Here is a 27,666-nt window from a genome sequence, read left to right on the forward strand (position 1 = left end):
GGCTGAAGTGCAGTGGCGTGATCTCGGCTCACTGTAACCTCCACCTCCTGGGTTCAAGGTTCTCCTGTCTCAGCCTCCTGAGTAGCTGGGACTACAGGCACCCGGCACCACGCCCAGCTAATTTTGGTACTTTTAGTAGAGACGGGGTTTCACCATTTTGGCCGGGTTGGTCTCAAACTCCTGACCTCAGGTGATCCGCCCACCTTGGCCTCCCAAAATGTTGGGATTACAGGCGTGAGCCACCGCACCCAGTCATATATACAGTGTGAAACCATTGATTTCTAGTTGTGCTTGTATTTAAGCAATGCAAATTCGACTAAAAATAAGCCTGTGGAAGTCATTGTCCATTTCCTTTCTTCTTGTCCCATATGATCATTTTATTTCTAAATGAAAAATAACTTTTTCTTAATACAAAAGGATAACTTCCTTTTTGTAATTTCAAGTGTGATTTTCTTAGATACAAGTATTTCAAGTTTTAAAAAATATGATTTTAGGCCCAGCGCAGTGGCTCATGCTTGTAATCCTAGCACTTTGGGAGGCCGAGGTGGGTGGATTGCCCGAGCTCAGGAGTTTGAGACCAGCCTGGCCAACATGGCAAAACCCCATCTCTACTAAAAATACGAAAATTAGCCAGGTGTGGTGGTGCCTGTAGCGCCAGCTACATGGGAGGCTGAGGCATGAGTTTGAACCTGGGAAGTGGAGGTTGCAGTGAGCCCAGAGCGTGCTACTGCACTCCAGCTTGGGCAACAGAATAAGACTGTCTCTCACCACCAAAAAAAGTGATTTTATGTGTAAATAAAAATAATGACATTGCACAGGAGAAACCGCTCCTTTTTGACACAGTGTCCCTGGTTGGAAATCTGGACAAGAGCGCTGTTCAAGCCTGCTGGGTAGCTGGTTGTGCTGCTGATTTCTGTTAATAACTCCTGACTTGTACGCTGATCCAGTATTAGTATTTGGAGATATTTGGAGGTATAAAGGTATTTGATGCATACCTGAGGGGCCTGCTTTTGTTTGTTAGAATGAGTAGCATTTAACTTTTGAAACTCTAACTCCACTCTGAAGCCTTCCTGGAAAAATGGGCTGTTTCTCCACCAGCTAAAATGGTCCTGGGCCTTCTCTACTGGGACGGCCACTCTTGTCCCCTTCTCAATTTTCCCATTCCCTGTGGGAGCCTCCACTTCCATCTCCACTTTTAGCCTCACAGTGAAGACTCTTCACCATTTCTAACTTGGCTCATCTCTGTCAGGCTCTTGTGTATTTACATTTCGTTTCCTTGTTCATTGTTTACATCACATTACATGTGAGTCTGGGAAGTCCTGGAGCGTGGACAGTCATACATCTGTGTGATTCTGCCTGTACCGTGTCACCGCTGGGAAGAGTTGCTTCTGGCATGTGGAGGTTATGTGTGTTGGTGCAGACTTTCAGAGGGGCCCAGCCGGAAGCCGCTTTTGGTGGATGAACTTCAACAATTTTATGGTCTTTCTGCATCATGTTTCTGGTGTGTCTTTCCTGTTTGGCTCTCGCTTTCCTTTAGTTTTCATCCTTAAAACTGGGAAGCAAGCCCAGATTTTAACAACAAACTTTAAATTCTTTTGGGGTGTGTGTGTGTGTGTGTGTGTGTGTGTAAAATTTTTTTGGCATACCTTCCTGATATCTAACTGCTATGTTGAAGGAAAGATTTGTTGATTACAAGTTTTTTTTTTGAGACTGAGTCTCGCTCTGTCACCCAGGCTGGAGTGCAGTGGTGCAATCTTGGCTCACTGCAACCTCTGTCTGCCTCCCTGGTTCAAGCGATTCTCCTGCCTCTGACTCCTGAGTAGCTGGGATTACAGGCACCCACCACCACACCTGGCTAATTTTTTGTATTTTTAGTAGAGACAGGGTTTTTGCCGTATTGGCCAGACTGGTCTCAAACTCCTGACCTCTAGCGATCTACCCGCTTCGGCCTTCCAGAGAGCTGGGATGATGACAAGTTCGTTACAAATATTTCTATTTGCAATCTTCCCACCCTGCTGGATTTGCAGGGTTATAGTAAAGACCTTGAAGAGGGTCTTTATGGTACAGCCGCAGATCATAGGACCCCAGAGTCAGCAGGACCCTGAAGACCCAGTCTGGCTGTGGGGGAGCTCATTCTAGGATGGCACAGAGCATATTAGTTTTCTAGTCATTGGTGGGGTATGGAGGGGAAGCTTTTGTGACTGTCCCTCCTATCTAGAACCTTTCTCACCCGAAGCAGCCTCTCTTTCCACCCAACTCCTATAATATGTTGGTTATACTTAAGTTACCACATTCAGCCTTTTATTAGAGTCAGAACTCACATGTCTGCTGAGGGCTTCTTCTCCTTTGATATTTAAATAAAATTCACTTGAGCTCTCTGTCCCTCTCTCTGGAAGAGGTCCACGTCTCCAAGAAATCTGGAAAGTTCCCACAGGGAGACACGTGTTCTTATATTCGGCTCTGGCTCTGAGTTCTTGCCCCTTCTGACTCTCATTTCCACTCCCTCCTAAGCTTCCCTTGCCCCTGTTGTCCGCTCTGTGCTAACCTAGTTAGATGAGGGTGAGGGATGGTGATGATGATAATGATGATGATGATAATGATGATTTTGAGACAGGGTCTCACTTTGTCGCCCAGGCTGGAATGCAGTAACATCATCATGGCTCACTGCAGCCTCCACCTCCCTGGCTCAGGTGGTCCTCCCACCTCTTAGCCTCCCAAGTACTCGGAGTACAGGCATGCACCACCATGCCTGACTAATTTTGTATTTTTGTAGGGACGGGCTTTACCCATGTTGCCCAGGCTGGTCTCAAACTCTCGGGGTCAATTGATCCACCCGTCTTGGTCTCTCAGAATGCTGGGACTACAGGCATGCATGACCACGCCCAGCCTTTTCCTTGTTTTTTAATTTACGTTTTTTTTTTTTTTCCCCCACCTAACCACACATACAAGTATTGCTGTTTTTATTACACTTAGTCAAGTTTCAGGCTAAGAATTGGGAGAAGGGGTGATATGCAGCAACGTAACGTCTTAGTATAGACAGTTACACCCAACAGTTGTTAAAAACCCGTGGCTGTTGCAGTGCTGGGAATGTCACTGCCATAGGCGCTGGAGTTTCCAGCCTCTTGCCCTATTGCTGGGCCTCCCTCCCTTCACATTTGGCATGTATGTCTCCCGGCTTTCTGCCTTTCTGGAGCCCCTCTGCATCAATGAATGCTAAAGACAAAAGACTCTCTACCCACCCTTTATGTGCCTGGAATATCTGGGAGTGGTTCTGAAATTTCTGCCTTTTCTTTTCTCCATCTTTTATCAATCTCTGTAGATGAAAAGGAGAAGTATAGAGATTCTCTCTCCACACTGCAAACTGTGCTTCCTCTTCAAGAGACAGAAGTGGTTACAGTTGATTTTTTTTTTTTTTTTTTTTTTTGAGACAGAGTCTCCTCTGTTGCCCAGGCTGGAGTGCAATGGCGCGATCTGGTCCCACTGCAACCTCCGGCTCACTGCAACCTCTGCCTCCCTGGTTCAAGTGATTCTTTCACCTCAGCCTCCTGAGTAGCTGGGATTACAGGCACCCCCCATCATGCCCAGCTAATTTTTGTATTTTTGTAGACATGGGGGTTTCACTGTGTTGGCCAGGCTGGTCTTGAACTCCTGACCTCAGATCATGCACCTGCCTCGGCCTCCCAAAGTGCTGGTAGTTTTGGTTTTAAATAACATTTTACTTTTCATGCTGCCATTGTTTATTTTTTATTTTTTTGAGATGAGATCTCGCCATGTTGCCCGGGCTAGGTATTCTATTTTAGATCCATTTCCTTCAGGAAATTCTGAGTGAGGAGAAACTGCTTAGTATCTTAGAAACCTTTACAGCCCCTGGTAGCTGTTAGTCAATTTTGTTGTTTAGACAGGGTCTCACTGCATCGCCCAGGCTGGAGTGCAGTGGTGCAAATCACAGCTCACTGCAGCCTTGACCTCCTGGGCTCAAGTGATCCTCCCACCTCAGCCTCTCATGTAGCTAGGACCACAGGTATGTACCACCACAACTGGCTTTTTTATTTTTAATTTAATTTATTTATTTAAGACAGAGTCTTGATCTGTCACCCAGGCTGGAGTGCAGTGATGCAATCTCAACAGCCTCTGTCTCCCAGGTTCTAGTGAGTCTCCTACTTCAGCCGCCCAAGTAGCTGGGATTACAGGTATGTGCCACCACGCCTGGCTAATTTTTGTATTTTAGTAGAGATGAGGTTTTGCCATGTTTCCTAGGCTGGTCTTAACTCCAGGGCTTGAGCGATCCTCCCACCTCAGCCTCCCAAAGTGCTGAGATTACAGGGGTGAGCCACCACGCCCGGCCTGTTAGTAAACTTTATAGTTGATTTTCCATTGTTTGATTCAAGCTGAATGAAAGAACGGCCAGAGTTTCATTCATGGCACACCTTTGGAGAAACTGTTATTCTATAGATTCCATAAAGCAGCATACATTTGCATGTAATCTTGGTGAAATGTAATCATCTGTATCTGTTTGAAGGTGGGCACCAAAATAAGAAGTAGACATAAGGAATTACACTGTAACATAATAGGAAAAGGTTGATCGTTGTGTATGGTAATTTTAGTATAGTATCTAACATTACACTAATATTTTGCATAGCAGCTAAAATATGTTAGAAAAATGACAACAAATTCAGATGATTTGCTTTGTCATCAGATTTGAGTCAGTATGTAGCGTCCTGCTCTTTAAGAAAATGGAAACAGTGGAGATATTGAAGAAATAAGTTGTCATGCTGTTCTCTAACTGTGCCATGAATTCTGCCTCCCTGTGTATTGTGTAGCTTTGGAATATGCTATCTGGACAGACATTTCTTTTTTTTTTTTGAGACAGGGTCTTTTTGTGTGACCCAAGCTGGAGTGCAGTAGCCCGATCTTGGCTCACTGCAATGTCTGGCAGTCAAGCAATTCCTGTGCCTCAGCATCCCAAGTAGCTGGGATTACAGGTGCCTACCACTGTGCCCGGCTAATTTTTGTATTTTTAGGAGAGACAGGGTTTCACTATGTTGGTCAGGCTGGTCTTGAACTCCTGACCTCAGGTGATCTGGCTGCCTTGGCCTCCCAGAGTGCTGAGATTACAGGTGTGAGCCACCGCGCCTGGCCAGACATTTTTTTTTTTTTTTTGAGATGGAGTCTTGCTTTGTTGCCCAGGCTGTAGTGCAGTGCGGTGATCTCGGCTCACTGCAACCTCTGCCTCCCGGGTTCGAATGATTCTCCTGCCTCAGCCTCCTGAGTAGCTGGGATTACAGGCACATGCCACCATACCTAACTAATTTTTGTATTTTTAGTAGAGATGGGGTTTCACCATGTTGACCAGGCTGGTCTCAAACTTCTTTCCTCAGGTGATCCATCCACCTTGGCCTCTGAGAGTGCTGGGATTATAGGCGTGAGCCACCGCGCCCGGCCCAGACATTTATTTTTGAAGCTGAAATTTGACTTACTTTGGCTGTTTTCTTTTAATCCTATACCATGTAGTCAGTATTCGTTACAAATTTTTTTCTAGTAAATATCTTTCCTGAATTTAAGGCAGTTCCTCAGGAATTTTCCTTATGATGAATTAAACATAGTAATGATTAATACCTCAGGGCAAAAGGCCTTAAAAACATTGCTGTAAACTGATCATCTTAGTCCTTTAAGGGGAAATTTATAGTAGGATGGTGATACCCTGAGGTGGTGGTAGAGACTTAGTTCCCAAAAAGCTCCTTTATTTATGTGTGTCTCCGTGACTAAGCCTAGTGGCTCAGCTTGGGTTTTGAATGTACTGTAAGAAATATTTTTCAGGGCAGGCATGGTAGCTTATGCCTGTAATCCCAGCTCTTTGGGAATTCAAGGTGGGTTGTTCACTTGAGCCCAAGAGGTTGAGACCAGCCTGAGCAACATGGCAAAACCCTGTCTCTACTACTAATGAAAACAATTCGTGGGACATGGTGGTGCATGCCTGTAGTCCCAGCAGCTTGGGAGACTGAGAGGGGAGGATGGCTTGTGCCTGAGAGGCAGAGGTTTCAGTGAGTTATGATCGCACCAATGCACTTCAGCTTAGGCAACAGAAATGAGACTCTGTGTTGGCCAAGAGCGGTGGCTCAAGCCTGTAATCCCAGCCCTTTGGGAGGCTGAGGTGGGTGGATAATGAGGTCAGGAGATCGAGACCATCCTGGCTAACACGGTGAAAGCCCATCTCTACTAAAAATACGAAAAATTAGCTGGGCATGGTGGCGGGCACCTGTACTCCCGGCTACTCGGGAGGCTGAGGCAGGAGAATGGCGTGAATCCAGGAGGCGGAGCTTGCAGTGAGCCAAGATCGTGCCACTGCACTCCGGCCTGGGCGATAGAGCGAGACATCTGTCTCAAAAAAAAAAATGAGACTATGTCAAAAAAAAGGAAAACATAATAAACATTTATAGACAGTTGTGTTTATGTATTATAGAAATGAATGGTTAAGCATTGGCTTTCCAGACAGCTTTGGAGCATGTCTCCATCCATCTTCCTCAAGATCCGGAGAACACCTGAACTTGACATAACTTGGGATTTCTGGATGATAGGAAGAAAGTGGAAGCAGCGTTTTAGAGTGGATTTATGAAATATTAAGGTGACTATATGCCAGAACTTGTATTTGTTTATTAAGTTGTTATTGAACACTCAGTGCTCATATATTCTTTACCATGCCCTGCATCAGGCAGGGCTGAGCAAAGACTCATTGAACAGAGCTCAGGCCCTAGTGAAACAGATGGGCACGGAAGTGAATACTTCCTGCATAGCATGGTAAGTGCTTGAACAGAGATTTGTGCAAGGTGCAGTGATACACCTGAAAGTAAAGAATTATTGGCTGGGCACGGTGGCTCATGCCTGTAATCCCAGCACTTTCGGAGGTCGATCACCTGAGGTCAGGAGTTCGAGACCAACCTTGCCAACATGGTGAAACCCTGTCTCTATTAAAAACTACAAAAATTAGCTGGATATGGTGGCGGATGCCGGTAATCGCAGTTACTTGGGACGCTGAGGCAGGAGAATTGCTTGAACCTGGGAGGTGGATGTTGCAGTGAGCCGAGATTGCACCACTGCACTCCAGGCAGGGCAACAGAGGGAAACTCTGTCTCAATCAATCAATCAATCAATCAATCAATAAAAGAATTATTATCCCTGTTTTGTGTTGTTAGGGAAGATGTTTTAGAATGAACTGCTTAAGTTGCTCTTAAGAGTGAGGAGAAATTTGTCAAGCTCCTAAAGCAGACAGAAGGGAGTGTGTCAGCTAGGATCAAAGGCCTGGAGGCATTTGGAGTACCTGGTATGATGTGGGCTACAAGGAATTTACATTGGTGGCTGGGAGGACAGGAGCTGGAAAGGTCAGTAGAGTTTTGTATGTCATGCAAAGAAGTATTAATTGTGAGGGATGGATGACATTGAAAGGTTTCAAACTGGAGCACAACAGGATCAAATTGGTGTTTTAGAATTTTCCCCTGGCTGCTGTGTGGAGGAGAGATTTGTGGAGAAAAGACTGGAAATCCTCCAGTAGGAAACAACAGAGGTATCAGGCTAGGATCAGCCTATAAGGGCTGAATGAACTCATTGCAGCAAAGGAGAGGGAGGTATACATTGAAGAGTTACTTAGGAAGTACCTGCCAGAGGATTTGATGGCCATTTTGGTGTGCATGATCTGGGAAAGGAGAAGCAAGCCTAGGGTGATTGATGGGTTCCTGTCTTTCCAGAGCGGCTGGACATTATCCTGGTTTGAGTGCACAGAAAGGGGGGCCAGGTGATAAGGGGTTAGGGTAGGGTTGAAAAAGAATAACAAGATTGGGTCATGTTGATTTTTGAGGTGGCACATCTGGTAGGTGGGCAAGTGGGTCTGGAACTCAGAAGAAATCAAGTCTTGGTTATTGTCGATGATAGTGAAAAACTGTGAAGTCACCCTGGAAGAGAATATTGAAGACACAGAGATGAGGACCAAGCCTGGAGCACTAAGAAAGGCTGGCCCATCCCAGGAGGTGGGCGCAGAGGGAGGAGCTCAGGAAGGAGGCTGGGTCAGTTGTAGGGCAGGGAATCACCTGTCGTCAGGGAGCCGCGGAAGCCAACAGAGGACGGAACCTCAAGAAGTTGCATCGAGGGTTTGTCCTTCCTTTGGATTGTGTGATGAATGAAAAGGTTACTAAAGAAGAACTGTAGTCTATAGTTAGCACAATTAAAATCCACATTTACTATTAACAATCAAGTTAACCTCTTTTAGAGATCATTTGTAAGTTGGGGTTTATCATGCCTAGGATCTGTTGTTAAAGGTTAGAGATTAAAGGACTTTATAAAGAATTATCCATTATTTGCTGTGCATGGTGCTTTTCTTGCTTCAGATTGATTAAGTCCTTTTTTTTTTTTTTTTTTTGGAAACTGAGTCTTGCTCTGTTGCCCAGACTGGAGTGCACTGGCATGATCTCGGCTCTCTGGAACCTCCACCTCCTGGTTTCAAGCGATTCTTGTGCCTCAGCCTCCTGAGTAGCTGGGATTACAGGTGTGTGCCACGACACCCGGCTAATGTTTGTATTTTTAGCAAAGACGGGGTTTCACTATGTTGACCAGGTTGGTCTCAAACTTCTGACCTCAAGTGATCCGCCCGCCTCGGCTGCCCAAAGTGCTGGGATTACAGGCTTGAGCCACCACTCCTGGCCAGATTGACTAAGTACTTTTATAGAAGGGCCTGCGTTCATAGCCAAGTCCTACTTCATATAATTGTGATATTATATAGATGTTTCCACTTGATTACCGTTTCCTCTCATTGTAAACCCTGCTTCTCATAGCGGCTTTGGTTGCCCAACCTGGACTTTCGGAGCAAGAAAGTGAGGCACCAGGCCACACCCACCAGAGCAGCTGATTAAAAAAAAAAAAAGAATTGAAGAGTCTCTGGTCTCTGCTTAACAGTGAGCTACCCCACTTGCTTGTAATTAAAGGTCTATTATGATTTCTACTTCAAACGTAACATTTTCCAACCTGTAGTAGACACCCTTGGAAGAGGAGTTTGGAACCTTCCCATAGGGTAGGGTGGGAGTGCTTCTCAACAAAATACTCATTAGGACCTTTCATCTCAAAGATGAGAGATCTTTCAGACATGGATAATCCCCCAAAATCCCTTTGAGGCTGGTAGGTGGCAAATGCAATGTTCTGGATGGGGAGAGAGACGTAAGAGTGCCTGCCCTGGAGCAACTCGTTGGGAGCTCAGCACTTGAGCCAAGATACTGATTTGTTATCTCAACCCAGATGCACCACAGGTGCTGTATTGATGACACCATTATGACACCAGGCCCTACTTCACTCATGCACTGTCGTGCTTCAGCAATACCTGATATTATTATTGATTTGTTGATATGGATACAAGAGATCTAATGAAAAGAAAATTCCTAATGACAAACTTAATCTTGACTTCCTTTCCATATCAGAATTAACTTCTAAAGTTGTCCTTTGTAAAATAGTGCACCATGACTTTAAAATATCTGTGTAAGGTTTAAGAATATTAATTTTATGTAATTTATTTAAAGTAATGATAAACTTTTTTTTTTTTTTTTTTTTTTTTTTTTTTTTTTTGAGATGGAGTCTTATTCTGTCGCCCAGGCTGGAGTGCAGTAGCACGATCTCAGCTCACTGCAACCTCTGCCTCCCGGGTTCAAGCAATTCTCTTGCCTCAGCTTCCTGAGTGGCTGGGACTACAGACGCTCATCACCACACCTGGCTGATTTTTGTATTTTTAGTAGAGTCAGGGTTTCGCCATGTTGGCCAGGTGGGTCTCGAACCCCTGACCTCAGGTGATCCACCTGCCTTGGCCTCCCAAAGTGCTGGGATTACAGGCTGAACCACTCAGTTGGCCTGAAATGATAAGCTTATTTCAAATGTTCTTCCTAATTATTATCAAGAAGGCCTTTTCTTGTATGTTTATTATGTTCTTTCTAAGGGACTAAGAGGCTATTTGTTCCCAAAGTCATTGATGCACGTTAGTCTTCAGAGCTGATCCTAGTGGTCTTTGAAATAACGTTAGAACCTCTGAGGATTCAGCCTGGGTGGAGACTCCATCTTAAAAAAAAAAAATAGAACCTCTGAGGATTGTCAGTGGAGGTGGAGATGGGGCCTTCTGACCACAGCGTTGGGGAGTCAGAGGGTGGAGGGGCAGCTGGTCACATGGTGAGTGGCGAATGGGTCTCAATGCAATTCTGGAAAAGGACAGTGGGTGCAGCCACGGCTCTGGACCAGGGTGGCAGGGCGTGGTACAGGGCCAGAGGGCAGTGGGCTGGGAATGCAATCCTGGCTGCTCCAGGTTACTCTCTCATGGTGGGAAGGGACTAAATGTAGGAGGTGAGGGGAGGCTGGGTTGGATTAAATCTTCAAGTTGGACAAAGTAAAAAGAAAAATTCTCTGCATAATTATTAATAGTACAGAATGTTTTCAAAACTGTGCTGATAATCATAGGAACATTTTTAACGTAGCTATGGTCTGTTTTAGCTAGATGACGATATGCTAAATGGAATATTGGCCTTTTGTGTCGTTACTTGGGATTGAAAAAAAAGAAACCCAACAGCCATCTCTTCAAGACAGCTGCCATCCTTGTGTTTTTATTTTACTTTTCTTAAGGGTTGGGCCACAGTGACTCTACCGTAGCTTTCCTCCCCTGATCCCACTGGGGAGTCCCTAGGATTTTGAATGAGGTGAGAACAAGATTCCACAAAAAGAATTAGTGTGTAATAACACAGAAGGAGATAATAAAGGTTGAAGATTCCTGATCTGAAATGCTTGGGACCAGAAGTGTTGGATTTTGAATTATTCAGATTTTTGAATATTTGCATATATATAATGAGGTAGCTTGGGGATGTTACCCAAATCTGGACATGAAATTTGTTTATGTTTCATAGATACCTTAAATGCATAGCCTGAGGGTAATTTCATATTTGAAATAATTTTGTGCATGAAACAAAGTTAATGTACATTGAACTGCTGCCAGAAAGCAGAGGTGTCACTGTCTCAGCCGCCCATGTGAACAGTCTGCGGTTGTTTACTATCGCCATTATTCCTTAATTCATGTGATTACTGATAAGTGATCATTTTCTTACACTTACTCATATGACATACTATCAGTACACTGAAACAATAACATGTAGTGAAGCAACAGCGTGGCACCCCCAGAATACCCACATCAGCTGTTAAAGCACGCCAACAACAGACAGGGCAGGTTTTCAGGCTCCACCTGCGATGCTGTGTTTTGACTAGAAGCGTCTACGTTTTGACTGCGACCTGTCTCACGAGGTCAGGTGCAGAATTTTCCACTTGTGGCGTCGTGTCAGCGCTCAAAAAGTTTCAGATCCTTCAAAATAATTGGGTCGGGGTGTGAGGTATGGGGTATGGAGCTTCCTGGGGTGGCTTGAGAGGTGGGAGTGGGTGGAGCATTCGCTCAGGGACCCGACATCTCGGCTCAAATTATATTCCTCTGTGGCATTCCAAAAATCAATAAATGTGGGTGTTGTCCTCTTCCCACCCTGCACCATCTACAGTCATTTTCTCATTGAGGTTTTGGTTATTCATCCTCATGAAATAATAGGTAATAAAATGCCTATGGGAAATATGTTGCTAATTCCATGCTGAAGTAATGAAAATTAAAGGTCTGAAATGCTTTCAGTAGAAGGAAATTCTGCAATTATGGTTTAGGGAGAAGTACAAATAATTTAGGCCTAGTAATTGTAATTTGATGCTAATTGGTATGGACTTTCTAATTTGTTTACTGAGAGAGGTGGGGATTGGATACTGGGTGGACAACCACAAGAACAGCAAAATCCTGAAAATATAACGTAGGTAAAACCCTTGATCACATCCCTGCTACTCAGTGTTTGAAATTCACATCGTTTTCTTTTTTTTTAGACAGAGTCTCACTCTGTCACCCAGGCTGACAGTACAGGGGCACAAGATCATAGCTCACTGCAACCTCCACCTCCCAGGTTCACGTGATTCTCCTGCCGTAGCCTGCCAAGTTTCTGGGATTACATGCGTGCACCACCATGCCTGGCTAATTTTTGTATTTTTAGTAGAGACGGAGTTCTGCCATGTTGTCCAGGCTGGTCTTGAACTCTTGACCTCAGGTGATCCACCCGCCTTGGCCCCCCAAAGTGCTGGCATTACAAGCATGAGCCATTGTACCTGGCTGAAATTCGTATCCTTTTCTACAAATTCTTTTTATTTCCCATATGTAAACTTTATGAATACATTTGTCATAGCTCATGCTAATTTATCAATAATTCCCATAGTTTATTGTATATTGGGCTTGAGAAACAGGAAGCTGTTTATTCTATAAACTCCTAAAGCGTATTCACTCCTCTTTTTAGTGATAGGTAATTGTTTTTTTTTTTAAAAAGAACAGGAACCCTATAGGCTTAGCCTTAGGCTCGGCTCAGAAAAGGAGCTGTAATAACTTGACCATTCAGAAGGCTTCCATGCTAGTTTGGGGTTGGAGGAAGCATCAATGCCCTAAATAATGTAATTGCTATTGATTTTAGAATATTGTGAAAATATTTTTAGAATATTGCTATAGATATTGAAGCACAACAACCTCCAAGCCTCATTGTGCCTCCTTGTCAATTTTCCCTTTGACGTATAATGTACTCACTTACTCAGTTCCTAGAGAAATATTTTTTAAAAAGCGTTTTAGTATTTGTTAGTAACGGACATCTAGGCCTGGCCTTGGTATTACTGAGTCATCTTGTTAGCCTTGCGCTTGTTAAAAATATTTTGAAGTTTTTATTAGTACTGCTTACTATGGAAGAAAGTCTGCATTTCATGGCAACGATTAGAGAAACCAGGACGGGAGGAGAGAACTAACATTTATTATTTAACTGTCTTAACTTGTCACAGGGCACTGTGTCAGGTAATTGAAAGATATTTTCTCATTTTGTTTTCACAGAAGTCCTGGAGGGTGGGCGTAATTGTTTTCATTTTGCATGGGGGAAATTAGTTGTGGAGAGACAGGTAAGAGACCCAAACCCTACCAAGTGGCGGATCTGGGGTTTGCCCCAGTGCCTCACTGGCCTGTTGATCTATATGGCTGGCATTCTTATGAATGAGCTCTTTCTACTTTGAAAACACACTTCAGGATTGAACAAGTAATGATGTAACATGTAACTGCTTTGCAATTAATCCTTGCTCAGTATTGATTAATGGTGACAGTCTGGTGCTGTGGGAGGGGCTCACTGATTGCTGACCTCTGACTTCTGCTTTCCACCTTGACTTATTTCTTTTTTTTTTTTTTTGAGACAGGGTCTCACCGTGTCACTCAGGCTGGAGTGCAGTGGTGCAGGCACGGCTCCTCCTGGGCTCAAGTGATCTTCCCACCTCAGCCTCCCAAGTAGCTAGGACTACAGGCGTATGCTACCATGTTTGGCTAATTTTTTAATTTTTTGTGGAGATGGGCTTTTGTCATGTTGCTCAGGTTGGTCATGAATTCCTGGACTCAAGCGATCTGTCCGCCCAGGCCTTCGAAAGTGCTGGGATTACAGGTGTGAGCCACTGCGCCCAGGCTCGAGTTCACTTTAATGAATAAAGCACAAGTGACAGCTTGGACTTTAGTAGCTGCCCGCATTTGGCATCCTGATCTGTTTTTCTCTTTGTACTCATGTCACGCATGGGACCATCAGACTTGGTGTTTCTCTGTGTCTTTTATGGTTTCAGGCTTCCTGGTTTCTCTGTCATTTTACCCATGCTATCCCCCTTACGGGGATGCTGGGCCTCCCTGGTTCCTCACGTCCAACTCGGACATATTCTTTAAGGCCAGGCCAGCCAGCAAGGCTTTCCAGCTTTGCCCCGACATCATCCTGCCTATGTCTGAACCACCCAGGAGAGGTGCTCTCATGCTCCATGACCCTAGCAGGCTTTGGCAGGCGATCTTTCCTGCTCCCAGCCTGCTCTCATGTAATGGGTGCAGCATCTGCCTTTATCTCTCTGGAAGTAGATTCCACACACCCTCCAAATCCTTTTTAAAGTTCTGGAGTTTTGTTTCATTACAGAAGTTGATGTTTTCTGTTAGGTGTGTTTTGTTTGCTTCTCCCTTTAAGCTGGATCCAAAATATATCTTCCTCTGGTTTAACTCGATGATCTTAGTGGTTATTGCTGCCTGAAATCCTGTTTCAGATACATTTAATGGATTTTCTTGTGTTTTTTGGTGTTTTTCTTTTTTTCTATAAACCAAGGATAGTTCTTTTCCCTTATTCTGGATGAGCAGTTTATCTTTGTTTTTTTTGTTTTTGTCTTTTTGAGACAGAGTCTTGTTCTGTCACCCAGGCAGGAGTGCAGTGGCGCAGTCTTTGCTCACTGCAACCTCCACCTCCTGGGTTCAAGCGATTCTCCTGCCTCAGCCTCCCGAGTAGTGGGGATTACAGACACCTGCCACCATGCCCAGCTAATTTTTGTATTTTTAGTAGAGACTGGGTTTCACCATGTTGGCCAGGCTGGTCTCAAACTCCTGACCTCAGGTGAACCACCTGCCTTGGCCTCCCAAAGTACTGGGATTACAGGCATAAGCCACCCAGGTGGCCAGTTTATCTTGACTCTTTCTGGAATTTGTCAGATGTCTTTGCTGTCTTTTATCCCCTTTTGTTCTCGGTCCTGTGATAACTGGTGCTGTGCCTGATTCCTCCTGGTGTAATTAATGCACAGTGCCTAGCACACCAGCCTTGGTAGAAATTGGGACAAATGTTACTGCATGTGAAATGAGTGGCTTGTCAGCTATAGTCAGTACAGCTGGGGGTTCAGATGTTCATCTTGTGAAACTTGGAGCTGTTTCTTTATGGATCCTAGCATTTGCTTTGTTCAAAAAAGTTCTGATAGAGGCTGGGTGCGATGGCTCACGCCTATAAACCCAGCACTTTGGGAGGCCTAGGCTGGTGGATCACTTGGGGTCAGGAGTTTGAGACCAGCCTAACTAACATGGTACAATCCCGTTTCTATTAAAAATACAAAAAATCAGTTGGGTGTGGTGGCGCGCATCTGTAATCCCAGCTTGTCAGGAGGCTGAGGCAGGAGAATCGCTTGAAACTGGGAGGCAGAGGTTGCAGTGAGCCGAGATTGTACCACTGCACTCCAGCCTGGTTAACAGTGCGAGACTTTGTCTCAAAAACAAAAAACAAAAAAACATAAAAAAAACCCCAAAAGTTTCTTATGTGGATTTGCTGCTTGGATCGTTCTGAGGATGGTAGAATGAAACAGGAACAGCTCTCTGACCCCTGGAAACTCTCATGTGTTCCTTTCAACAAAATTCATTGATGAATCAAAACCCAAAGTAGCCCTCTCCCAAGTGTTTTTCTCACTTGCCAGAGAGGCACGTTATCCGCCCTGAGGCTGTCAGCTTTATCCTTGTTAGCATTGTTCAAAACCTTATCTCTGATGTCCATACCGCTGACACAGGTATCACAAGGGCCTTCTCAGTGGGCTGGTGCTTCTTTATCTCCCTTGGACTGTTTGTCAGTGGGAGGAAATGAAAACACTTATGGAGAGTGCTTAAGAGATAATTTATTACAAAACTACATTTTGTGGGCAAGGTGTATAACCACAGGTTTTCTGTTTCTGAGATATTTGACTTTAGACAGAAGTTTAGGTAAAGTTTTTCCTTGAGAGACAGAGTCTTGCTCTGTCCCCCAGGCTGGAGATCAGTGGCACAATTTCTGTTCACTGCAACCTCCGCCTCCCAGGTTCAAGTGATTCCCCTGCCTCAGCTTCCTGAGTAGCTAGGATTACAGGCATATGCCACCATGCCCAGCTAATTTTTGTATTTATAGGGGAGACGGGGTTTCGTCATGTTGACCAGGCTGGTCTCGAACTCCTGACCTCGTGATCCGCCCACCTCAGCCTCCCAAAGTTCTGGGATTATAGACATGAGCCACCGTGCCCAGCCATAACATGGCATCTTCAAGTGCCAGGTCAAGGATGGCGCCTTTTAAGTTACCCAAGATGAAAGTACACTTAGTATGTTGCTATAAAATAGCTTTGGAAATAATGCTTCCCATCCTGACCAACATCTGCAGTCTTAGGATGAACCTGTAAGATGTCCCCAGAGGGCAGGGTGACAGTTGAAGCAGATCTTGAAGTGTACCTTACCTAGGGTGAGCTCGATTCTTCTCTGGTGAGGTCTGTAGCATTCACTTTCGCAGCTAAGCTCATGCCTCTGAAATCATTGTTTCCTGGAGGTCCACAGCGAGGGGGCCAGTCAGGACATATTTGTTTGTTCAGTGAATCGTTAGCTTTTGCTTTGTCTACAGGAAGGAAAAGTGTGACAGGTTTTGAAAAATCAGGAAGGTAAAATATTTTAACCACTCTTAGTGTCATTTGTGGCAGCCTGTAGCATTAGAGCCTTTGAGAACAGATCTTTCCAGATTCTGCTTAAGTCCAGGGATTCCGTGACCACAGAAATGATTGGCATCTCCATCTGCTCATGCATTTGTTTGTTTCTTCCTTCATTGATTCACTCATTGCCCCACATGGACTTACAGTCATTCAACAGTTATTTACTTTCAAGCCCTTGTGAAAGGGATCAGTGGTCACACTGTCTTTGTTATAAATAAAAAAAAAAAGCCACAATGTGTTTTTCCTATGACATGCCACTTTTCAGAAATTATGTCTAGTCCTGGAATGAAATAAAGTTACCCTTTGGAAAATGCACTTGGGTCAGTCGACTGAGCCCTGAGATAAAGCTAGGAGTCGCTGTCAAGCCATGGTTAACTTCTGGGAACCATTCACACAGAACTTGGGCAGGCAGAGGCTCCCTGAAAGCCACTCATTCCACAGGTACTTGTTGAGGGCTGTTGAACCCACAGTTCCATAGAGATGCCTCAGTCGCCATGAAGGGTTTGAACACGCTGCTTGATACAAAAGTGGTTGAGGAATTTGTTTGGTGCTTGCCCTTTCAAGTGATGTATGAATGTTTCTTTCCTGCTGTCAGGTCAGTAAATCTCTCATTTTTTCCCCTGACTTTCCCTTAAAGCTTAAAGTCCCTTACCCTACAAGCTTTCCCTCTTGTAGGGTAGCTGCTGCTTGCATTTTTGTTCTCACTCAAGCCACCTTTTTCATCAGCTGTTGTGCCAGTCTTCTTGCCTCAGTAGTTACTTAGTGGTCCCCCTTTTGATTTTATTTATTCACCTCTTTCATCCCTATGCTGCCTCAGTACTGAAAAGAAGCACTTTGCTCAATCTAAGGATGGGGTAAAGAAAAAGATAATATTGTACAAATAGGCCAGGTGCAGTGGCTCACACCTGTAATCTCAGCGCTTTGGGAGGCCGAGGTGGGAGGATCACTTGAGATAAAAAATTTGAGACCAGCCTGGGTGACATAATGAGACCTTGTCCCTAAACAAAATAAAAAACTAGCCAGGCGTGGTGGTGCATACCTATAGTCTCGGCTACTCAGGAGGCTGAAGCAGGAGATTGCTTAAGACTGGGAGGGAGAGGCTGCCGCAAGCCATGATCATACCACTGCACTCCAACCTGGGCAGCAGAGCAAGACCCTGTCTCTAAAAACTAACTAAATAAAATAGGTCCGGCACGGTGGCTCATGCCTGTAATCCCAGCGCTTTGGGAGGATGAGGTGGGCGGATTAGCTGAGGTCAGGAGTTTGAGACCAGCCTGACCAACATGGAGAAATCCCATCTCTACTAAAAATACAAAATTAGCTGGGCGTGGTGACACACGCTTGTAATCCCAGCTAGTCGGGGGGCTGAGGCAGGAGAATCACTTGAACCCGAGAGTCGGAGATTGCAGTGAGCCTAGATCGCACCATTGCACTCCAGCCTGGACAACAAGAGTGAAACTCCATCTCAAACCCTCCCCACACCCAAAAAAACCCCAATAAATAAAATAAAATAAAATATCATAGAAGTGCAAGCTGTTCTTTTAATGAATGGATAGCTATCATGTCTTTTGGTAGTTCCTTTAGCTATTAAAGGGGGGTATTTTGCCTATTGTAGAGAGAGAGCCTTATTATACTTGGAGCTTGTATTGGTGAAACTAACTAGGTGGGAGGTTCTGACAGATAGGGATATGGAAGGGATAATCCAGAGTCCCTGCTACTTTTTAACACTCCCTCCCCAAAATCATTCTCTTCTATTTGTTTATGAATCTTAGTCCTTCTTTTTTCCCTCTCCTCATCTGTCTTTGAACAGATGCCAGGACTGATGATGAGATGGTTCTGAGTATTGATTGACAGGGCTGGAAAAGAAGTAGAGATGGGGCCGGGCACGGTGGCTCACGCCTGTAATCCCAGCGTTTTGGGAGGCCAAGACAGGTGGATCACCTGAGGTCAGGAGTTCAAGACCAGCTTGGTGAACATGGCGAAACCTCCGTCTCTACTAAAAGTACAAAAATTAGCTGAGGGGGGTAGTCCATACCTGTAATCCCAGCTCCTCAGGAGGCTGAGGCAGGAGAATCACTTGAACCCTGGAGACAGAGGTTGCGGCAAGCCGAGATTGTGCCAGTGCACTTCAGTCTGGGCAACAGAGTGAGACTTTATCTCCAAAAAAAAAAAAAAAAAAGAGAGAGAGAGAGACGGACAAGACACTTATTTCATGGGAAGGAGGAAGAGGGAAGCAGGCATTTACTGCTGCGGCCATGCAGCTGGTCTCCTGACCCTATGCAGCTTTATCTCTTATGTGCAACGTGATTGCCTGCCCCTGTCGTCCACAGGACTAGCCTGCTGACATAAACATGGTGCATGTTGTAAATATTGCACAAGCCTCCCCAGATACTAAATATGTGTAATTCTTGGGGCATGGATGGTGTGGTTCATTTGAAAGTGATGAGGAATTATTATATTGCTGTTCCCTAATGAAGAATGTCACTTTGCCCAGTGAGTTTTGTCTGTCAACTAGATGAGGATCATCTTCTTGGAAGATGTCTGGAAGCCAGAAGTCAGTGGCAGCTTTTAGATACCAGTGCTAAGTCAATTTATTTTGTCTTGGCAAGGGATGGGATAGGATTTCCAGAAGTGAAGTCTTATATGCTGGACAGTGTGGCAACAGGTGACAAACGAAACCAGATATATGTAGCCTCAGAGCTTCAGGGCAAATGCACCAAGAGAACCAGGCGTAAACCTCCTGGCATTTTCTGGCCCAGCCATGGAAATTCTAGTATCACGTCGGCTGTAATATATAGATTGAAACAGAATCGAGGTGAAGGAGGCATGGGGTTCCCCCCTCCCCTTCCTAAGAGGAGTGTCAGAGCACTTACTGACCTGTTTTAAAACATGAATAGGATCCTAGTGGAGAAAGAACCATTCTGATCTACCTGGGGCACCGCGTGGAGGTAATTTTTGTGGTGTGAGTGTTACTATTCTTGTATTTGAGTCTTTCTTGAAGACAGGGATGGGGCCACTCCGGTGGGGTAGGGGCCACTTCACAGCCTCTTACCCCCACCCCCAACCATGTTCCCTACCGCACGTGTTGGGACTAGTGGCTTGCTTGTGTACAGGCAAGATCAGAAGCAAGCTGTGTCAGCATCGTATTTTCAGCACTTAGCATAGTGACTTGAACAGAATAGATGTTCAACAAATACTTCTTGAATTGAATGTCATTAGCTTAAAAACGGTGCTAACTTTTGTATCCTTGAGTTTTGTCACTGGATATGTGAACCCTGTGGGACTCCAGGGAAGACTTACTCTAAACAGAAGCCAGATTGGCTGATGTGACCACCAGCCTAGGGAGAGCAGTGAACAAAATGGATATACCTTGTTCTCCTTCTAGCCGGTCATTCATTTGCTTTTTTTTTGGCGTTTCACATGGGCTGTTTTATAAGTAACAAGGGTCTTTTTGTAACTTGGCTTACAGTACACAGTAAATACTGTGCTCCATGTGTACAGAAGTCTGTCCTTTGGGGAGGATAGACTGAAACTTGCTGTTTTCATTGTAATTAGTCATCTCTTTGTCATGAATGGCAGCTTCTCTCCCATTCTATAGTTTACTGGGTAACTCTACAATTTTCCTTTGTTGAGTGCAGCATCTGATTCCATTAGTTCTTTGTGCAGGAACAGTGCATTAGTGTGGACGTGAGAGGCTGGTGAAAATTGTTATTTAAGGCATACCACATTATGATGTAGTCTTACCTAATGCCTTGGAATAAGAGTCACAGAATGGTTTATTCATTATGTCTGAAATCTCTACGGGCCCTGAGTGATGAGATAATTAGTAATCCACCTGTAAATGGAGACTCTGGAGGGCCCAGTTAGATCCTACAAACCTGGGTCATAGGAGGGGTTAAGGGAGATGGGAGTTACATTTCTCACTCCCAGTCCTGGAAAACATCTCACTTTCTGTATTGTTTTCTTACAAACATTGACTTGAATCTCTGAATTGATAAGCTGCCTAGCTGATAACGAGGCTAAAGTAAACCCAGCAACTTTAACACATGTTTTAAATTCAGGGAGATGGTGGCTACAAAGAAGATATTATTTGAAGAAGGCATGAATTTGAGAGAAAATTTTTAGTAACAAATGCATTCTACTTATGTAGTTTGGGTGGAGGCGGGAGGCATGTTTGAAGGGTACAGGGTAAGTAGTAACTTTCTCTTGCCTTCCCCACTGTTTCTCATTGCCCTGCATTGACAGTTGTGCTGAGTACTGTGGGCTTGCACAGTGGTTCACCTGGCAATGAAAGTTTTATAAACTCTGGGCACTCTGAACTTCACCCAGTCCTTGGCAGTAGGCTTCTAGATTGACTAATCATGTAGTATTTCTGAGATGTGGCCTTAAAAAAAACAAACAACAAACTTTGTGATATAGTTGAAGGTCCTGATTATATTCAGCTTTTGAATAGGGCATGGGGCAGAATCCCTAGCACTGTAAAAATATAACCACTTTTCATCACAAAGCTCAAGGGAAAAGAATGTAAGGTGTGTTCATGTTAAATTAAAATTACACTGATGTCATCGTGCAAGCAGGCAGCTCCAAGGCTGCGGGACTGGCTGATAAAAGCATGAGCCATCAATCTATTGATTGATGACTCTGTCCCCACATGGTACCTACGTGCTGTGAGAGATACAAGCACTCTTTGTATAAGCAAAAGCATAGCATTGCTTGAGTTTTATTATAGATATAGTTTATCTAGCACCACCTTGGATCTCATAGACTCACATGCTCAAGGTGCCCTGTTTGATCTTTCTGTTGTCACAGGATATTGCAGTCCTGGCCCACTGCGAATCCTCCCTTAAAACAGGACCTTCCCTGGCAGCGAAGCCCAGTCTCCACTGTTGAAAGAATAGTCACTTGCTGGATTGCAGTCCAGCTCGATGAAGGTTCATTGTTCCCGTGGCACCGGAGCACATGGGGAACGTAGAGAGGGTCGTGAGGAAGGTGCTGGGATCCAAGGAAGGGCATTCTTGGAACCAGTAACTTGTCACGCTGGAAACAGAGCTGATGTAGCTGTTTGGAGATCTGAGTTGTAGTCTTAGCTCTTTCCTGCTGTCTACGTGAGAGGTCTACTTGATCTTTACTGGACTTCACTTTCTCCATCTGCAAAGTGAACAGGGATGAAGTCAGTGTGAGTTAAGCTTAAATATTCTATAACCCTGCTTAAAATCATTTCCATCCAAAATGACCAGTAGTTGGCCTGGCGTGGTGGATCACGCCTGTAATCCCAGCACTTTGGAAGGCTGAGGTGGGTGGATCACCTGAGGTCAGGAGTTCGAGACCAGCCTGACCAACATGGCAAAACCCCATCTCTACTAAAAATACGAAAATTAGACAAGTGTGGTGGCGGGCAACTGTAATCCCAGCTACTTGGGAGGCTGAGGCAGGAGAATTGCTTGAACCTGGGAGGCAGAGGTTGCAGTGAGCTGAGATCGTGCCACTGCACTCCAGCCTGGGCAACAGAGCGAGGCTCCATCTCAAAAACAACAACAACAACAACAACAAAAATCAAAAAACCAAACAACAAAAAACACCAAAATGGCCAGTAGTTAAGCTGCAGCTTCCTCTTTAACGCAAGTTATGGTGATATGATGGAAAAGCAAGCCACGCCACATCTTAATCATGTTGTATTAGCAATTTGATGAATCAGTTATTTCATGAACACATTTGTCAGGCAGCCATGAGTAAGGAATTGTGTCAGACACCAGGGAAACAAAATACTTCACTTTTAAAGCAGTTCTAGTAAAGGGGAAAGATAAGTGAATTCTAGTAAAGGAGACAGATGAGTGAAAAAGAAGTAATTGCAAGGCAATTGCCTGTAACAGAAAGAGTGTTGAGGTGAAGGAGGGAGCGATAACCCTGTGAATTTTAGGGTAGGAAAGTAGGTGATCAGAAGAAGAGACACTTAAGTTGGGTCTTGAGGGGTAATTAGAAGTTCTCCAGGGAGGCGTTCCTTGTAGGGAACAGTATACGCAAAGGCACAGAAACCAAAAAAACATGAAATAGGGTGGTATTTGGAATGAATATGTGGAAAGTTCTGTCATGTAACAGATGCTTGAGATCCAGCATTATTATCATTGGAAACATTAAAATATGGCAGATCTTATATTTTATAGTTTTCAGTTAGCAAATAATCATTTATGAGGCCATCAGTAAAATATTACAATTCTTGATTTTTAAAGATTGTCAGTATGATGTATTTAGACAGAGTCCAGTGCAGCTTGATTCAGTTTTCTATTCTTATCATTTGAAAATAGTTTTTTCGGCTGGGTGCAGTGGCTCACGCCTGTAATCCCAGCACTTTGGGAGGTCAAGGCAGGTGGATCAATTGAGCCTAGGAGTTTGAGACCAGCCTGGCCAATATGGTGAAATCCTGTCTCTACTACAAATACAAAAATTAGCCAGGTGTGGTGGTGGGTGCCTGTAATCCCAGCTACTTGGGAGGCTGAGGCAGGAGAATCGCTCGAACTTGCGAGGCGGAGGTTGCAGCGAGCCGAGATTGCGCCATTACACTCCAGCCTGGGTGACAGAATGAGACTCTGTCTCAAAAAATAAAATAAATAAAATAAAATAAATAAATAGTGTATCCATACTGGGTTAATTACAAAGTGAATTAAAAAGTTTTAAATCAATATGGAATGTATTCTATAAGATAGGCATTCTTGACCAGATATAACAAATTTCTGAAAATGTTCTCCGAACTAATCATGTCACCTTGGGCAAATCTTTGAGCTTTAAATTCTCACCTGTAGAACGAAGGAAATGGGTGGGTTTTAACAGGTCCACCCCAATCCTGGTATCCTGTAAGTGAAAAATTGTTCTTTTTACTATGCCAGGTTATATAGGTATATTTCTTTTTCTTTTCTGTCTTTTTTTTTTTTTTTGAGACGTACTTTTGCTCTTGTTGCCCACTGCAACCTCCGCGTCCCAGGTTCAAGTGATTCTCCTGCCTAAGCCTCCTGAGTAGCTGGGATACAGGCATGCACCACCACGCCCGGCTAATTTTTTGTATTTTTAGTAGAGACGGGATTTCTCCATGTTGGTCAGGCTGGTCTTGAACTCCTGACCTCAGATGATCCGCCTGCCTTGGCCTCCCAAAGTGCTGGGATTACAGGCATGAGCCATCATGCCCGGCCCCCGTATAGGTATATTTCTATAGCATTAGTCATTGTGATAGTCAAACCTTTCTCAATAATGACTATTTACAGTGAAAGTCTAGTTGTGGTTTTTTGCTACTTTGAGTATGTCACATGTTTCAAGCAATTTATTAAGTACTTTATGTGCATTATTTCATTAAATACTTAGTTAGAATACCCCTGTAGTGTAGATCATATTTCCATTATATAGTTGAAGAAATCAGAGGCTCAGACAATCTAAATAACTGGGCTCAGCTCACTCAGGTGGTCATGGAGTGGCTGGGGTTTGAACTCCAATCTCAATCCCCTTGCTCTAAGGCCAGCTTGTCCAACCCATGGCCTGTGGGCCACCTGCAGCCCAGGTTGGCTTTAAGTGCAGCCCAACACAAATTCGTAACATTTCTTTAAACCTTATTAGATGTTTTTTGTGATTTTTTTTTTTTTAAAAGCTCATCAGCTGTCATTAGTGTTGATGTATTTTAGGTGGCACCTAGGACAATTTCTCTTCCCATGTGACTGAGGAAAGCCAAAAGATTGGACACCCCTGCCCTAAAGTCTGCATTCTTTATCAAGGACTGCATTCTGGGTTAAGGACACATGGTTATTGCCATCATAAAGTATCTTGTGTACATCACAGAGTTAATATCATGCCTTCTAAAAAGATAAGTCTCACTCTAAAAGCAGTCTGTTTCACATTTTTAAACAATGAAAAAAAAAAGAGATATTTTCTGATGTGTCGACTAATGGTCTATGAATTTTAATATATAACCAAGTAGCATATCAAATACAAGAAGAAAGTATTATTATTCTCTATAATAGGAGACGACTCAGAAATCACTTTTTTTGGGGGGCGGGGGGATGGAGTCTCTCTGTTGCCCAGGCTGGAGTGCAGTGGCGCTATCTCAGCTCATTGCAACCTCCGCCTCCTGGGTTCAAGCAATTCTCCTGCCTCAGCCTCCCAAGTAGTGGGAACTACAGGCGTGGGCCACCACACCTGGCTAACTTTTGTATTTTTAGTAGAGACGGGGTTTCACCATATTGGCCAGAGTGGTCTCAAACTCCTAACCTCAAGTGATCCGCCCACCTCGGCCTCCCAAAGTGCTGGGATTATAGACATGAGCCACCGTGCCTGGCCTCATCTGTTTAGTAAGTTATGAAATGCTGATCCTTTGGCACTACCCACTTGGGTTCTGCTTCTGAATCCATAATAATGGCTCAAGACATGGTGTTTCTTAGCCGATCCCTCTGCCTGGGGGATCATTTCCCTAAGTTCAAATACCATTCGGATTTCAGGCTAGTTGTCATTTCAGCGAGCAAATTCCTAATCTTTCAGTTTAATTTAGCCACTTGTCACCGACTATCTCGTTGCCCTGTTGACTCTGCATTGTCTGTATCACTCTAGGATATTTTTCTTATTTATTTATTGAACTGTGTATTTCTATCAGAATGAAGCTCAGTGAGAGTGAGATTTTCTCTCTTATTCACTGCTTTATTTCTAGCATCTGAAGTAGTGGCTTGGTCACAGTAGGCTTGCTCTGTCTAACAATCCGTCATCCATCTACCCGTCCATCCATCTGTCCATCCGTCTGTCCATCCATCCATCTATCCAGCTCCTGTCTGTCTACTTATCATCTATATCTATTTCTCTCTCCCCTCCCTCCATCCATTCTATCTTCAAATGGTTCAGTCATGACATTATGGAATGAAGCAGTAAATCTGCTTCTCCAGTTAGGATGTGGGAAGACCTTATTTCCTTTATAATTAATCACTTAACTCTTGATTTCTCTTTCAGATTCTCCCTTCTTGTATCAAGACCAAGATACAACAGAATGCTGAGAAACTGAGCTTTAATTATAAAAATCTGATTTGAAAAATTATTTCTCACCGCCTCTGTGTTTTTGTTTTATTTTGCCAGAGCTGCGTGTATGAATGACAAGGATACCTTCAGCCAACTCATCCTGGATGAATGAATCTAAGTGTCCCCCATACTTCCTCTGTGGGTAAGTTTGAGGCATTTATGTATCTCAAAGGCTTTAAAAGTATATGTCAGTCTATATTTCTTTGCTTAATCACCACATTCTCATGTAGCTCTGTTAATTGCACTTTGTATGAGAAGTCGAGTGGGGAAAGCCAAAGTAGGTTTGCCGAATGCTTATAATTGAGGTTCCTGCAAGCAACAGGGTTTCAGAGTTCAGTAGATTATTACAAAAGCACTTTAATTGGATGTGCTGAATGACCCACTCAATGTGGAAAACGGGTATGCTAGGCCTCTGTGGGAGCTTAGGTGGAGAGGATGCAGCCTGGGAAGCTTTAGTTTCCGTCCTTTTATGTGCCACATACTGATAGAGCACACACTTAAACTCCAAACCAAATAGGACCTCCTGCTTGAGAACATAGAGAGCATGTAATTTCTAACTGGAGTTGTAAGATCAGGTAAGCTCAGGGGACGTAGATTTTAGGAAGCCACTGAGGAAAGGTCAGATTCCAACTGTGACCTTAAGGCTGTTTCATTCCGACGGAGGTGTTTTACTAATTGGATGTGTTGGTGTTGCAGGTTAAGTACTAAAGCAGGAAAGCTGAACAGTTCCCCAGCAGCGTTTGAAATGGTGGCAGGTAGTTCCCCGGACTGTTTGCCGTGTCTGGAGTTCATGTGTACTTAGCTGAAGCACACTCAGATAAACATAAGCTTCCCAGGCGTAATCTTCTGCTGTTTTATTTAGATTGCCCCAGCTCTCCTTGACTGACTGCTTCATGCTGTTTGGGTCTCAGCTCAAAGTATTCCCTCTGAAGGACCCCTAACCACCCAATCTAAAGGACACTGAGCCACTGCTACCACGCCACTCCCTCTTAGTTCCCTGCAAAGTCCTTGTCCCTCAATGATCATTTTCTCCTTTGCATATTTGTGTATCAGCTTGTTGTCTTGTCTCTGCCTTCCTTAGAGCAGAAGCTCCACAAGGGCAGGAACCTTCTGTGCCTGGTTCTTCACCTGTGTCCAGAGCCCACAAGAGGGTCTGTTGCACAGCAGATATGTTTTGTCTGAATGTAAGAGTTGAACAGTTAAATGAGGCTCACTGTATAAATTGCTCATTGTCACATGGTGAGATATTTGTTCACACTGGAGGATATTTAAAAGGTTTAATTTGTCTCTTTAAACATTTTTTTGAAATGTGAATTCCTCCCTCATATTGTGATCAACTTTAACATTAGATTACATGTAAACAGGAAGTGGTCTAATATCTCTGGGTTTATTTGTAAATATAATACATATTAAAGCGAGAAATTTTGATCCTAATTGGTAAGCTTTGCTTCTGTTGACCTTTTTTTTTTTTTATCATCTACATTGGAATATCCAAGAGTAGTATCTAATTAGCTTTGGAGAGGTGTTTATGCGTTAACAATGTTCGAAACTACTGCTGAAATACACTATTTGGAAAGCCTAAGGTCTACAGTTATTTGGAGTCAGACTGCCTGAGTTCTTTGAATCCTATCTCTGACATTTTCTCGCTAGTGACCCGGAGTAGGTTATTATTGCTATTTTTTTGAGACAGGGTCTTGCTCTGTTGCCCAGGCTGGAGTGCAGTGATGTGACCTTGGCTCACTGCAACTTCCACCACCTGGGATCAAGCAATCCTCCCACCTCAGCCTCCTGAGTAGTTGGGACCACAGGCCCGTGCCACTGGGCCTAGCTAATTTTTTTTATAATTTGTAGAGACGAGGTCTTGCTGTGTTGCTCAGGCTGGTCTCGATCTTCTGGGCTCAAGTGATCTGCCTACCTCAGCCTCCCAAAGTGCTGGGATTACAGCCGTGAGCTACCATGCAAGCTGGGTAGGTTATTTAACCTCTTGATGCTTCACTTTCTTCTTATGTAAAATGGGGATAATACAATTTTCCTTGTAGAATGATTATGATTAAGTATGTGAGTATATGGGTTATATAAATGTCTGCTGTTTTACTTAGTATATACTCAGATATTTATACATTCAATTTACAAATTGGTTTAAAAATAATATATGTGCTCACGCCTGTAATCCCAGCACTTTGGGAGGCCAAGGCAGGCGGGTCACCTAAGGTCAGGAGTTCAAGACCAGCCTGACCAACATGG

At 44.0% G+C, this 27,666-nt stretch overlaps 1 protein-coding gene and 1 pseudogene across 1 annotated transcript in view; both read left to right on the top strand.

Moving 5' to 3' along the window:
* The window catches only part of TIAM2 (T-cell lymphoma invasion and metastasis 2), a 569,840-nt gene that overhangs the window by 367,327 nt on the left and 174,847 nt on the right, over window positions 1-27,666 (top strand). The window lies entirely within an intron of this gene.
* Window positions 1-27,666, top strand: part of LOC105519505 — a 118,242-nt pseudogene that overhangs the window by 82,430 nt on the left and 8,146 nt on the right.

The sequence above is a fragment of the Colobus angolensis genome, unplaced genomic scaffold, assembly GCF_000951035.1.
Source record: "Colobus angolensis palliatus isolate OR3802 unplaced genomic scaffold, Cang.pa_1.0 Scaffold35, whole genome shotgun sequence".
NCBI lineage: Eukaryota > Metazoa > Chordata > Mammalia > Primates > Cercopithecidae > Colobus > Colobus angolensis.